The sequence below is a fragment of the Ovis canadensis genome, chromosome 10 (genome assembly GCF_042477335.2).
Source record: "Ovis canadensis isolate MfBH-ARS-UI-01 breed Bighorn chromosome 10, ARS-UI_OviCan_v2, whole genome shotgun sequence".
NCBI lineage: Eukaryota > Metazoa > Chordata > Mammalia > Artiodactyla > Bovidae > Ovis > Ovis canadensis.
Window position 1 is genome coordinate 57,918,702 of NC_091254.1, and position 15,155 is coordinate 57,933,856.

The window sequence follows — 15,155 nt, forward strand, 5'->3', positions numbered from 1 at the left end:
GCTGATCCCTGGATATTGATGTGCTCTAACTGCCTTGAAAACACAGATTGCATATTCTTAATATTTGAACCAACTTCTTGACCTAGGAGGAAGATAATATAATAGATGAACAAGTAAGTGAAATAATATATAATTGAATTAATTCAACGTATGTATCAAATACCTATAAAGTGCACAATCTTGTTGAGAAGCTGGGATCCCAGCAGTGTTTAATTTGGACTCATTGCTAGTTTTCTTATCAGTCTTATGCATGAGACTTTATACTCTTTGAAAGCAGGACAAGGATTATCAATGCAATACTTATTGCCACTTAATAGATATTTATTGAAATAATGAATAAGTAAGATAAGTTTTGAAATTGTACATCCAACTTGTAAAGAGTACCACTTTTTTATACATCGTGCTTTAAATTTCTTTCATATTTTCCTTTTATTATAAGAGGAGAAATCTATTACCAATCCTACAGAATTAGAGAACTAGAGACTTTTTCAGATAACTTGCAAACATGTATCAGTTGTTGTTTAGTCACTAAGTCGTGTCTGACTCTTTTGCGGCCCCATGGACTGTTGCCCACCAGGTTCCCTCTGTCCATGCGATTTCCCAGACAAGAATACTGGAGTGGGTTGCCATTTCCTTCTGCAGGAGATCTTCCTGACCTAGGCATTAAAATTGTGTCTCCTGCAGTTCCAGGAGGATTCTTTACCACGGAGCCACCTAGGGTCTTCCACATATATGGAGCTGGCCTGAATTCTATTTGGTCTTGTAAGATCGATAACCTTTAAACCCACAAAAGGAGCTTTAGAGTTATCTAAGCATGAAAGGGTGTAGGTTAAAGATGATCCTTTCATATGGAAGTTAAGGGTGTGAAAAATATTAGGCTACAGGTTTGTGGCGGTTTAGTTGCTCAGTCATCTCCAACTCTTTTGTGACCACAGAGACTGTAGCCCTTTGTCAATTGAATTTCTCAGACAAGAATACAGGAGTGAGTTGCCATTCCTTCTCCAGGATCAAACCCATGTTCTGCATTTTCAGGCATATTCTTTCACACTAAGTTACCAGGAAAGCCCAGGCTACAAGTTTACCATGATTCTATAATGAATCATATATACTAATTGGTGCATATTGGTCAGACAGTTTGCTATAACATCAATAGGATAGTGGTGACTACTATAAATATAGTGAACTGAATATAATCAGTTTCCCATATTTTTCACATTCTTAAAAATTCTTTAGAGTTCAAACTTATTGAGCACATTTTATTGTAGAAATAATACAATAGAAAACATAAGAAGGATATCAATTAGCAAAAAGAGTCCCATAAGGTAAATTGCCTTTCTTTAGGAAATAGTTTACATATGTCAATGCAGCATACTTGGTGAAGAGATATTATAAGAACTGAATTTTAAGCTTTCCCTATTTAAAGGAATTTTAAGTAAGTTTGACATCCACACTTACAATTTTTTTGTTTGATAATTTGTTTTAATTTCACTTAACTCAAAATTTCTCTGATGCCAAAAGATTGAAAACTGAAGGCACAATTATTCATATACTAAATAATGTGTTTAATTTTAAATTTTAGTTGCTGACCTCAAAACAATTATGGTACTCAGTTGAATGCAATTTTATTTCTAATTACCTGAATAAATTATTGTGTTCACTCTGCTCTGCTTTTTTATTTTACTTTGCCTATTTTTTGCACTGAAACCTGACTGTCAGCATTATGAAGATGCCTTTCACTGGAGGCATTTCATTTTCTTTGATAGAAATGAGTCATTTGAAGTGATTTTATTCTGTTATCTGACAAGCAATACAATACAAAATGACCAACACACTCTGAAAAATATATTTTTTTTCTTTTTTAAATTCAGAAATTCTAAAAGAAAAGAATGAGAATACATTTTTTTTTGAAATCCAGCCCTTAAAAAGCTTATTTTCTTTTAGTAAATTCTAAGTTTATTTTTACTGTTGAAGCTTGAACACATACACTTGTTATTCCATTAAACTATTTTGCATGAAATAAATATCTGAAAAATAATTTAGATCTTTTTTCTAATAATATTCCTTTATAGAATTATTCTTTGGGGCTATTATTGTTAGCTATATCAAGATCCCTCCTAGATCAAAAAGATTTTAGTGCAGTATGAGCTTTTTTCTTAATGGTTGATAATTAGCTAGAGAGAGGAGGAAATAAGAACAGGTCTCAATTGTTGAAAGGGTATATTCTAAAAAGCCTTTTGTCATGATTTTCTTATATAGTAAAATAATTTAAATTCATGGTAAATATGCTGAAGTTTAGATAGTTAACATATAATGTAAAGTTATGTCAAAATGATTTTACTGATCCGAATAGCTTGCCCATATATATATATATATATATATATATATATATATATATATATATATATATATATATATAAAATCTGGAATATTACTAAGTGTTTTCACCCTGAGGTAGGATGTAAAGTGAAGGTGTTCATCACTCAGTTGTGTTCCACTCTTTGTGACTCTATGGACTCTAGCCTGCCAGGCTACTCTTTCCATGGAATTCTCCAGGCAAGAATACTGGAGCAGGTACCCGTTCCCGTCTCCAGTGAATTTTCCTGACCCAGGGATTGAACCCCAGTCTCCTGCATTGCAAGCAGATTCTTTACCATCTGAGCTACCAGGGAAGCCCAAGTAGGATGACACATGTGTAAATATTTCCCCTACATTTTTAAAAGGGAGTTTTAGCAGAAAATAACACAGTTCAGTTCACTCAGTCACGTTCAACTCTGTGACACCATTGACTGCATTATACCAGGCTTCCCTGTCCATCACCAACTCCCAGAGCTTACTCAAACGCATGTCCATTGAGTCAGTGATGCCATCGAACCATCTCATCCTCTGTCGTCCCCTCATCCTCCTGCCTTCAATATTTAATGTTTTCGAACTCTCAAAGATAATGAATAAATAAGCCATAGGCTACTTCTTTGGAGCATCAGGGAAGTCTAAGTGCTGATCGAAAAATGAAATAAATCTCATAAATATATGATATATTGAGACTCAACCTGTTTCCCTTGTGTGAACATTCAAGTGGAGTCTATGTCACCAAACTCTGCCTCGTAATAACCACATGGTGGAAAATTCTGGACTGAGAGGATCTATCCAGAAGGATAGGGGAAGGGTGGGAGGAAAAAAAGGTAAGTAGCTGGCTCTGCCCTGTAAATGAATCAACTCTTTAGCAAATTTCTGGTATTAAAAAAGTACTCAATTTGAGTGAATCATGTGGGTTAAGGTAAAAAATCTAATTGGGGCTATTTTTAGTTTAAGCTCTCTTAAGCTTCAGTTATGGGCTTTTATGGTGGCAAAGATGATAAAGGATCTGCCTGCAGTATGGGAGACCTGGGTTCAATCCCTGGGTTGGAAAGATCTCTTGGAGGAGGGCATGGCAACCCACTCTAGTATTCTTGCCTGGAGAATAGAGGATATCCTCCATGGATAGAGGGGTTTGATGGGCTACAGTCCATAGAGTAGCAAAAAATTGGATATGACTGAAACCACTTAGTACACACACAAGCTTCAGTTATATCATTCTTAAAAATTATAATTCAATATTACAAAAATATAAAATTCCAAAAATCAAATATAATATGTAAATTAAAAACAAAATTCAGACCTACTGAATTAAAAATAAAGAGACAAACATTAAAATCAAAATCCAAACACAAAACCCAGAGTTAGAACAATTCATGTATACAATGTTCACCAGATGGTATGGGAAGGGAGGAGGGTGGAGGGTTCAGGACGGGGAACACGTGTATACCTGTGGCAGATTCATGTTGGTGTATGGCAAAACCAATACAATATTATAAAGTAATTAACCTCCAATTAAAATAAATAAATTTATATTAAAAAAAGAAAACTATAGAAGCAATGAGAATGGCAAACAGTATAAATCAGGGAATAGATAACATATGATACAGCTATAACATGGAAACAAATGCAGATGTGAAAATGTTATGTTTGCTGTAATGATATTTGAACATAATCAGCATATAACGGTAAGTAAAAACTGAAAAATGTTAGACAATGAGTAAAATTGAACTGGAAGAAAACACAGCTGAAGACTTTTAAAATAAACTTTAAAATATTAAAATAGATTTAACTTTGCAGAAAGATTGTAAAGATAGTACAGAATGTTCCCAAACACTCCACACCCAGTTTTCCTAAAATTAACTGCTTACATTAGTATGGTCTATCCATCAACGATTTTGATGCCTTATTATTAAATGAAGTCTATACTTCATTCCAATTTCCTTGCTTTTGATTTAAAAATTAACTGCTGCATGATTTCATCTAAGATATCACATGGCATTTAATTCTCATGGCTCTTCGGGCTCCTCTAAGCTGTACCCATTTCTTCAACTTTCCTTTTTTTCTTTTTTTTTTTTTTTAAATAACTTTGACAGTTTAAGTATTACCCAGGGTTTCTGTAGACTATGTCTTAAGTGGAATTTGCCTGTTGTTTATGCTCCAAAAACACAAGAGAAGACTCTACACATGGACATCACCAGATGGTCAATAGCAAAATCAGATTGATTATATTCTTTGCAGCCAAAGACAAAGAAGTTCTATACAGTCAACAATAACAAGACCAGGAGCAGACTGTGGCTCAGATCATGAACTCCTTAATGCCAAATTCATACTTAAATTGAAGAAAGTAGGGAAAATGGCTAGACCATTCAGGTATGACCTAAATCAAATCCCTTATGATTATATAGTGGAAGTGAGAAATAGATTTAAGGGACTAGATCTGATAGATAGAGTGCCTGATGAAATATGGACTGAGATTCGTAACATTTACAGGAGACAGGAATCAAGAACATCCCCATGGAAAAGAAATGCAAAAAAGCAAAATGGTTGTCTGGGGAGGCCTCACAAATAGCTGTGAAAAGAAGAGAAGTGAAAAGCCAAGGAGAAAAGGAAAGATATAAGCATCTGAATGCAGAGTTCCAGAGAAGAGCAAGGAGAGATAAGAAAGCCTTCCTGAGTGATCAATGTAAAGAAATAGAGGAAAACACCAGAATGGGAAAGATTAGAGATCTCTTCAAGAAAATTAGAGATACCAAGGGAACATTTCATGCAAAGACAGGCTAGATAAAAGGCAGAAATGGTATGGACCTAACAGAAGCAGAATATATTAAGAAGAGGTGGCAAGAATACACAGAAGAACTGTACCAAAAAAGATCTTCATGAAAAAGATAAATCACAATGGTGTGATCACACACCTAAAGACAGACATCCTGGAATTTGAGGTCAAGTAGGCCTTAGAAAGCATTACTACAAACAAAGCTAGTGGAGGTGATGGAATTCCATTTGAGCTATTTCAAATCCTGAAAGATGATGCTGTGAAAGTGCTGCACTCAATATGTAAGCAAATTTGGAAAACTCAGCAGTGGTCACAGGAGTGGAAAAGGTCAGTTTTCATTCTAATCCCAAAGAAAGGCAATGCCAAACAATGCTCAAACTACTGCACAATTGCACTCATCTCACACGCTAGTAAAGTAATGCTCAAAATTCTCCAAGCCAGGCTTCAGCAGTACTTGAACTGTAAACTTCCAGATGCTCAAGTTGGTTTCAGAAAAGGCTGAGGAACCAGAGATCAAATTGCGAACATCCACTGGATCATTGAAAAGGCAAGAGAGTTCCAGAAAAAACATCTAGTTCTGTTTTATTAACCATGCCAAAGCCTTTGACTGTGTGGATCATAATAAACTGTGGAAAATTCAGAAAGAGATGGGACTACCAGATCACCTGACCTGCTTCTTCAGAAACCTATATGCAGGTGAGGAAGCAACAGTTAGAACTGGACATGGAACAACAAACTGGTTCCAAATAGGAAAAGGAGTATGTCAAGGCTGTATATTGTCACCTTGCTTATTTAACTTATTTGCAGAGTACATCATGAGAAACACTGGGCTGGAAAAATCACAAGCTGGAATCAAGATTGCCAGGGGAAACATCAATAACCTCAGATATGCAGATGACACCACTCTTATGGCAGAAAGTGAAGAGGAACTAAAAAGCCTGTTGATGAAAGTGAGGTGGAAAGTGAAAAAGTTGGCTTAAAGCTCAACATTCAGATAACGAAAATCATGGCATCTGGTTCCATCAGTTCATGGGAAATAGATGGGGAAACAGGGGAAACAGTGTAAGACATTTTTGGGGGGCGGGGGGCTGGGGCTGTGTGGAGCGGCTCCAGAATCACTGCAGATAGTGATTGCAGCCATGAAATTAAAAGATGCTTACTCCTTGGAAGCAAAATTATGGCCAATCTAGATAGCATATTGAAAAGCAGAGACATTACTTGTCCAATAAAGGTCCATCTGGTCAAGGCTATGGTTTTTCCAGTGGTCGTGTATGGATGTGAGAGTTGGACTGTGATGAAAGCTAAGTGCTGAAGAATTGATGCTTTTGAATTGTGGCATTGGAGAATGCTCTTGAGAGTCCCTTGGACTGCAAGGAGATTCAACCAGTCCATTCTAAAGGAGATCAGCCCTGTGTGTTCTTTGGAAAGAATGATGCTAAAGCTGAATCTCCAGTACTTTGGCCACCTCATGCAAAGGGCTGACTCATTGGAAAAGACTCTCATAGTGGGAGCGTTTGTCGGCAGGAGGTAAAGGGGATGATAGTGGGTGAGATGGCTGGATGACACCACCAACTGGATGGACATGAATCTGGGTGAACTCTCCGAGTTGGTGATAGACAGGGAGGCCTGGCGTGTTGCGATTCATGGAGTCGCAACGAGTGGGACACGACTGAACGACTGAACTGAACTGAACTGAACTATGTTGTACCTAAATTGAGGGTTTTGTTGTTGTTTTTTGAGTGCTAGACCAGAGAGGTACAGCACCAATTCTCATCTTAGATCGAGAATACCTACTGTTGTTATGGAATCACCATGCTTGATCTTGTTAGGTGAGTTGAGTTTTGAAAGTATCCACAGAAGTAATTAACAAAAAGAGTTCTTATTCACTTCTTTGACTCAGACAGTAAAGAATCCAAGTGCAATGCAGGAGACCTGGGTTCAATCCCTGGATTAAGAAGACCCACTAGAGAAGGAAATAACAACCCACTCCAGTATTCTTGCCTGGAGAATTTAATGGGAAAAAGAGCCTGGTGGTATATAGTCCATGAAGTCGCAAAGAGTCGGACACAACTGAGTGACTAACACAAACACAGGCACATTCACTTTACAAGGGAGGAAAGGGATGGAGACACAGATAATGGCAATGACTCTGAAGGGTGAGGATTTGAGACTTATTGAGATTAAAGGACAAGGGTCAGGAAAAAGGAAGGCAGGTTCATGTCTATTCTGATCCACAGTTGTATCTGAGTTGGCCTTGCTTCTAAAGGATGTGGTTTTCCTTAGAATCTGTATATTCTTGTCTTCAGTAGTTTTCCAGCTCTTGGGTGTCTGAAAGAGGGTTAATAGTGGCCCTTGACAGGTGCTACTTTATTTTGAACAGTGTTAGATGATTTATAGACCTTGATTACCTGGCTGGGAGAGTAGTTGTCCGGTATTTCCACTGTAGAGTTACTCTCTTTTTCCTCCCTCTCCATGCTATGTACTTTGGAAGGAAGACATTCTGCAAGGCCCACACTTCATCAGTGTGGAGTTATGTTCCTTTTCCATGGGAGGAAAATATTTACACAAATTATCTAGAATACTCATATATGCAAATTTTGTGTTTTCTTCACCGTTTAGTTTTTCAATCACATCACCATATTACAAATGATTATCCCCTGGGTATCTGAATTAAATTCATCCATTCCAGTCCATTTTAGTTCACTGATTCCTAAAATGAGACTCCTAAAATTCCTAAAAGAGATGTCCGCTCTTGCCATCTCCTGTTTGACCACTTCCTATTTACCTTGATTCAGGGACCTAACTTCCCAGGTTCCTATGCAATAATGCTCTTTACAGCATCAGACTTTATTTCCATCACAGGTCACATCCACAACTAGGCATTGTTTTGCTTTGGCTTTGTTTCTTCATTCTTCTGGAGTTATTTCTCCACTGATCTCCAGTAGCATATTGGGCACCTGTCAACCTGGGGAGTTCATCTTTCAGTGTCCTATCTTTTTGCCTTTTCATGCTATTCATGGGGTTGTCAAGGCAAGAATACTGAAGTGGTTTGCCATTCCCTTCTCCAGTAGACCATGTTTTGTCAGAACTCTCCACCATGACCCGTTCATCTTGGGTGGCCCTACACGGCATGGCTCATAGTTTCATTTAGCTAGACAAGGCTATGGTCCATGTTATCAGTTTGGTTAGTTTACTGTGATTGTGGTTTTCATTCTGTCTGCTCTCTGATGGAAACTGATAAGAGGCTTATGGAAGCTTCCTGGTAGGAGAAACTGACTTTGGGGATAACTGGGTGTAGTTCTGAGGGGCAGGGCCATGCTAAATCTATAATCCAATTTTCTGCTGATGGGGGGGCTGTGTTCCCTCCCTGTTGTTTGACCTGAGACCAAACTATGGTGGAGGTAATGAAGACAGTGGTTATATCCTTAAAAAGTCCTGGCACACTCAGTACTCCTGAACCTGTAGGAGGCTGCTGCCCACCTATGCCTCTGCCGGAGACTCCTGGATACTCACAGGCAAATCTGGGTCAGTCTCTTGTGGGGTCACTGTTCCTTTCTCCTAGTGTGCACAGGGTTTTGTTTGTGCTCTCCCAGAGTCTTCCCTCAGTCTGATGTGAGTTCTCTAATCAAATCTCACTGGCCTCCAAAGTCAAATTCACTGGAAGTTCTCAGTGCCTTTGCCAGACCCCAAGGTTGGAAAATCTGTTGTGGGTCCTAAAACTTTCTTAATAGTACAAGAATTTCTTTGGTATAATTGTTCTGCAGTTTGTCGGTCATCTGTTCACTAGCTCTTTCATGGGATTAATGCCGACCTCCTTCAAGAGGGCTTATGCCACAAGCTCTGTGATGCAGGTAGCTGTACCCAGAGCCCTTGTTTCTGTGGAAGGCCACTGCTGACCCGTACCTCCACAGGAGACTCAAACACATGTCTGGCTCAGTCTCTGTGGGGCCTATGTGTCCTGGTGGCGACATGGGTTTGTTTGAGCTCTCCAAGTGTCTCAGGCGGGAATGGGATTTGATTCTAAATGTGATTTTGCACCCCCTACCATCTTTCAGGGGGTTCTCCTTTGCCCTTGGGCATGGGGTATCTTTTTATAGTGGGATCACAATTATCCTGGCAATGGTTGTTCAGCAGTAATTTGTAGTTTTGGTGTTCTCACAGGAGAAGATGAGCACATGTTCAGCTACTCTGACATCTTGAGAGCTTTTGGACTACTGTGGGGAAGAATCCCTTAGAAAAAATGAAATAGCCATCATAGCCAACAATAGAGTGTGAAATGCAGTACTTGGATGCAATCTCAAAACTGATATAATGATCTCTGTTCATTTCCAAGGCAAACCATTCAATATCACAGTAATCCAGGTCCATGCCACAACTAGTAATGCTGAAGAAGGTGAAGTTGAAGGGTTCTATGAAGACCTACAAGATTTTCTAGAACTAACACCCCCCCCCAAAAAAAGATGTCCTTTTCATCAAAGGGGACTGGAATGCAAAAGTGCAGTGCAGTTCAGTTCAGTTCAGTTCAGCTGCACAGTCCTGTCTAACTCTTTGTGACCCCATGAACCACAGCATGCCAGGCCTCCTTGTCCATCACAAACTCCTGGAGTCCACCAAAACCCATGTCCATTGAGTCAGTCATGCCATCCAACCATTTCATACTCTGTCGTCTTCTTCTCCTCCAGCCCTCAATCTTTCCCAGCATCAGGTCTTTTCAAATGAGTCAACTGTTTGCCTCAGGCGGCCAAAGTACTGGATTTCAGCTTCAACATCAATCCTTCCAATGAACACTCAGGACTGATCTCCTTTAGGATGGACTGGTCGGATCTCCTCGCAGTCCAAGGGACTCTCAAGGGTCTTCTCCAACACCACAGTTCAAAAGCATCAATTCTTTGGCACTCAGCTTTCTTTATAGGCCAACCCTCACATTCATACATAGACTTGACTAGACGGACATTTGTTGGCAACTGATGTCTCTGCTTTATATATATATATATATATATATATATATATATATATATATATAAAATATATTTATTTATTTATTTATTTTAATTGGAGGTTAATTACTTTACAATATTGTATTGGTTTTGCCTAACATCAATATGAATCTGCCATGGTTGTACACATGTTCCCCATCCTGAACCCCCTCCCACCTCCCTCCCCATTCCATCCCTCTGGGTCATCCCACTGCACCAGTCCCAAGCATCCTGTATCCTCATGAAACCTGGACTGGTGATTCATTTCATATATGATATTATACATGTTTCAATGCCATTCTCTCAAATCATCCCACCCTCTCCCTCTCCCACAGAGTCCAACAGACTGTTCTATACATCTCTGTCTCTTTAGCTGTCTCACATACAGGGTTATCATCTTTCTAAATTCCGTATATATGCCTTAGTATACTATACTGGTGTTTTTTCTTTCTGGCTTACTTACTCTGTATAATAGTCTCCAGTTTCATCCACCTCATTAGAACTGATTCAAATGTATTGTTTTTAATGGGTGAATAATATTCCATTGTGTATATGTTTCTGCTTTTTAATATGCTGTCTAGGTTGGTCATAACTTTCCTCCCAAGGAGTAAGCATCTTTTAATTTCATGGCTGCAATCACCATTTGCAGTAATTTTGGAGCACCAAAAATTAAAGTCAGCACTGTTTCCACTGTTTCCCCATCTATTTGCCAGGAAGTGATGGGACCAGATGCCATGATCTTATCTGGGTCATGAAGATCTTTTTTGTACAGTTCTTCTTTGTATGCTTGCCACCTCTTCTTAATATCCTCTGCTTCTGTTAGGTCCATACAATTTCTGTCTTTTATTGAGCCTATCTTTGCATGAAATGTTCCCTTAGTATCTCTAATCTTCTTGAAGAGATCTCTAGTCTTTCCCATTCTTTTGTTTTCCTCTATTTCTTTGCATTGACCCCTGAGCAAGGTTTTTTTTTTTTTTTTATCTCTCCTTGCTATTCTTTGGAACTCTGCATTCAAATGGCTATATCTTTCCTTTTCTCCATTGCCTTTCTCTTCTCGTCTTTTCACAGCTATTTCTAAGGCCTTTTCAGACAGCCATTTTGCTTTTTTGCATTTCTTTTTTTGGGGATGGTCTTGATTCCTGTCTCCTGTACAATGTTACAAACCTCCGTCCATAGTTCATCAGGCTCTCTGTCTATCAGATCTAGTCCCTTAAATCTATTTCTCACTTCCACTGTATACTCATAAGGGATTTGAAAAATAGATTCAAGGGATTAGACTTGACAGATGGAGTGCCTGAAGAACTATGAATGGTGGTTTGTGACATTGTACAGGAGACAGTGATCAAGACCTTCCCCAATAAAATTAAATGCATAAAGACAATGGTTATCTGAGGAGGCCTTACAGAGAGCTGAGAAAAGAAGAGACATGAAAGGCAAAGGAGAAAAGGAAAGCTACAGCCTTCTGAATGCAGAGTTCCAAAAAATAGCAAGGAGAGTTAAGAAAGCTTTCCTCAGTGATCAGTGCAAAGAAATAGAGAAACACAATTGAATGGGAAAGACTAGAGATCTCTTCAAAAAAATTAGAGATATCAAGAGAACATTTCATTAAAGATGGACTCAACAAAGGACAGAAACACATGCACCTAACAGAAGCAGAAGATAATAAGAAAAGTTGGCAAGAATAAACAGAATAAGTATACAAAAAATATGTTAACGACCCAGATAACTATGACGGTGTGATCACTCACCTAGAGCCAGACATCCTGTGGTGTGAAATGAAGTGAACCTTAGGAAGCATCACTATGAACAAAGCTAAGGAGGGGATGGACTCCCAGTTGAGATATTTCAAATCCTAAAAGATGATTCTGTGAAAGTGCTGCACTCAATATGTCAGCAAATTTGGAAAACTCAGCAGTGGTCACAGGATTCAAAAATGTTAATTTTCATTCCAATCCCAAAGAAAGGCAATGCCAAAGAATGTTCATACTCCTGCATGATTACACTCATCCCACACACTAGCAAAGTAATGCTCAAAATTTTCCAAGTGAGTCTTCAATTGTATATGAATCATGAACTCTCAGATGTTTAAGGTGGATTTAGAAAAGGCAGGGAAATCACAGATAAAATTGCCTACATCCATTGGATGATAGAAAATGCCAGAGAGTTCCAGAAAAACATCTATGTCTGCTTTATTGACTATGTCAAAGCCTTTGACTGTGTGAATCATGACAAATATGAAAAATACTTAAAGAGATGGGGATATCAGACCACTGTACCTGCCTCCTGAGAAATCTGTATGCAAGTCAGGAAGCAAAAGTTAGAACCAAACATGGAACAATGGACTGGTTCCAAATAGGCAGTACGTCCTGGCTGTATATTATCACTCAGCTTATTGTGAAATGCCAGGCTGGGAGAGGTACAAGCTGGAATCAAGATTGCTGGGAGAAATATCAATGATCTTAGATATGCAGATGACACCACCTTATGACAGATATTGAAGAGGAACTAAAGAGACTCTTCATGAAAATGAAAGAGGAGAGTGAAAATGCTGGCTTAAAACTCAAATTAAAAATAATAATAATAATAATAATAATATCATGGATTCTGGTCCCATCCCTTCATGCTAAATACATGGGATACAATGGAAACAGTGACAGACTTTATTTTCTTGGGCTCTAAAATCACCTCAAATTGTGACTGCAGCCATGAAATTGAAAGACTCTTGCTCCTTGGAAGAAAATTAATGACCAATATAGACAGCATACTAAAAAGCAGAGACATTACTTTGCCGACTAAGGTCCATCTAGTCAAGGCTATGGTTTTTCCAGTAGCTATGTATGGATTTGAGATTTGGAGTATGAAGATAGCTGAGCACTGAAAAAAATTGATGCTTTTGAATTGTGTTGGAGAAGACTATTGAGAGTCCCTTGGACTGCAAGATCAAACCAGTCAATTCTAAGGTAAATCACTCCTGGATTTTTATTGGAAGGACTGAGGCTGAAGCTGAAACTCCAATACTTTGGACACCAGATTTGAAAAACTGACACATTGGGAAAAGTCCTGATGCTGGGAAAGATGGAAGGGATGAGGAGAAGAGGATGACAGAGGATGAGATGTTTGAATGGTGTCACTAACTCAATGGACATGAGTTTGGGTGGACTCCGGGAGTTGGTGATGGACAGAGAGACCTGGTATGCTGTGGTTCATGGGATCACAATGAGTCTGACATGACTGAGCAACTGAACTGAACTGAATAGTGCACTGTTTGTTTGTTTGTTTGTTTGTTTGTTTTAATGCATGCATGCTCTTTTAAAAGAGAGAACCGCCCAGAATGTATTAACTAAATATATTCCTAATTCTGGGCTAGGTGGCCCTAGTGGTAAAGAACCCTCCTGCCAATGCAGGAGACATAAGAGATGTGGGTTTGATCCCTGGGTCACGAAGATCCCCTGTAGCTGGGCATGGCAACCCACTTCAGTGTTCTTGCCTGGAGAATCCCCATGGACAGAGGAGCATCATGGTCTACAGTCTATAGCATCAAAAAGAGTATGCACGACTGAAATGATTGAGCATGAACACACATTTCTAAACCTCTGTGAAAAAATGCATCACCACACAGTGCCATGTGACTGTTGGTCTTTTAAAATCATGACACACTGCATGCCTTTATTCTGAATGAGTTTCTATTTCTTATTCATATTGTAAAGGTTCTCTTTGGTTACATGTAATGTGTGTGGAATGTGCTAAACTAAGTTAAGGAGAGTACATGCATAATAAGCTTCATTTACTCTTTGTCTCCACTATCTTAAATAAGGGCTTCCCTGGTGGCTCAGTGGTTAAAGCATCTGCCTCCAATGCAGGAGACCTGGGTTCAATCCCTAGGTTGGGAAGATCCCCTGGAGAAGGAAATGGTATCCCACTCCAGTATTCTTGCCTTTTGCCCTTCTTAAAATTTAGGACATAGATTTTAAAATAAATCTTGTGATTATAATTAATAGCTAATTACCTTGCAAATATTTTCTGATTTATATTTGCACATCCTTTTTTTTTCTCCTAGACTTAATTGTTTCTTATTATAAAATTATAGAATGAAACTTAAGTTTGAGAAAGGCCAATAAAGATATGGTTTAGGTGTTTTATTTTCTGAGTTTTCCATTTTATTCTTTGGGATATTGTGTTTATACCATTTAATATTATCATGATTGATAGCCCACCAATGTGTCCCTGTAGTAAAATTCAACAATAGTGGGTCTAACTACTAAATTACGAATTACTAAAGCATTAACTGTGAGTCTAATTCTCTTTAATAATTTCACCAAGTAAGTATATATTGTGCACTTAATGCGTACTATTACATGTTCTAAATCCTGAGAATGCAAAGATACATAAGATGTTGTTTCTAACAAAGAATGGGTAATAGCATAGAGGGGAATGAGATAGGTTTGTAGATCTTCCTGACATTTTCATTCATCTTTTTCTTCATTTCAGGAGTCCTTGATAGCTCCCCACATAGTGTTAGTTCTTAAAAATAATCCAGAGGTGAATTAGAAGATAATTAAACAGCTAAGGACATATATATTTTTGTTCTTTGTGGTATTACTCTTCCCAATTGTCAGACTAAAACCTAGTAGTCCAGTTTTAGTCTTTGTAGAAAGTCTGTATTTCTTATTATTCTTTGTAGTCTCAGAATTTAGCAGAGGTCCTAGCAAAAAGTACATGTTTTATATTTATTAAATTGTTGAATTAATTTGTGCAACAGTGTGTGTTCAGTCATTCAGTCATGTATAACTCTTTGTGACTTCATAGATGCAGTCCACCTGGCTCCTCTGTCTGTGGGGATTCTCCAGGCAAGAATACTGGAGTGGGTTGTCATGTCCTCCTCCAGGAGACCTTCCCACACCAGGGATTGAACTCAGATCTCCCGCATTGCAGGTGGATTCTTTACTATCTGTGTCACAGAAATCCTACAAAATGTTGAATTTTGAATTTTTGAATTAGTACATTGATTGAACTTTACAAGTATAGCTTTCCTCCTATGTCCTCAACCTATT

General features: G+C 38.3%; 1 non-coding gene across 1 annotated transcript; it reads left to right on the top strand.

Annotated features, from left to right (window-relative positions):
- The first annotated feature begins 13,922 nt into the window (after positions 1 to 13,922).
- TRNAW-CCA (transfer RNA tryptophan (anticodon CCA)) lies at positions 13,923 to 13,994 on the top strand. Its single transcript has one exon. It is a non-coding gene; the product is annotated as a tRNA-Trp (tRNA).
- Positions 13,995 to 15,155: the final 1,161 nt, after the last annotated feature.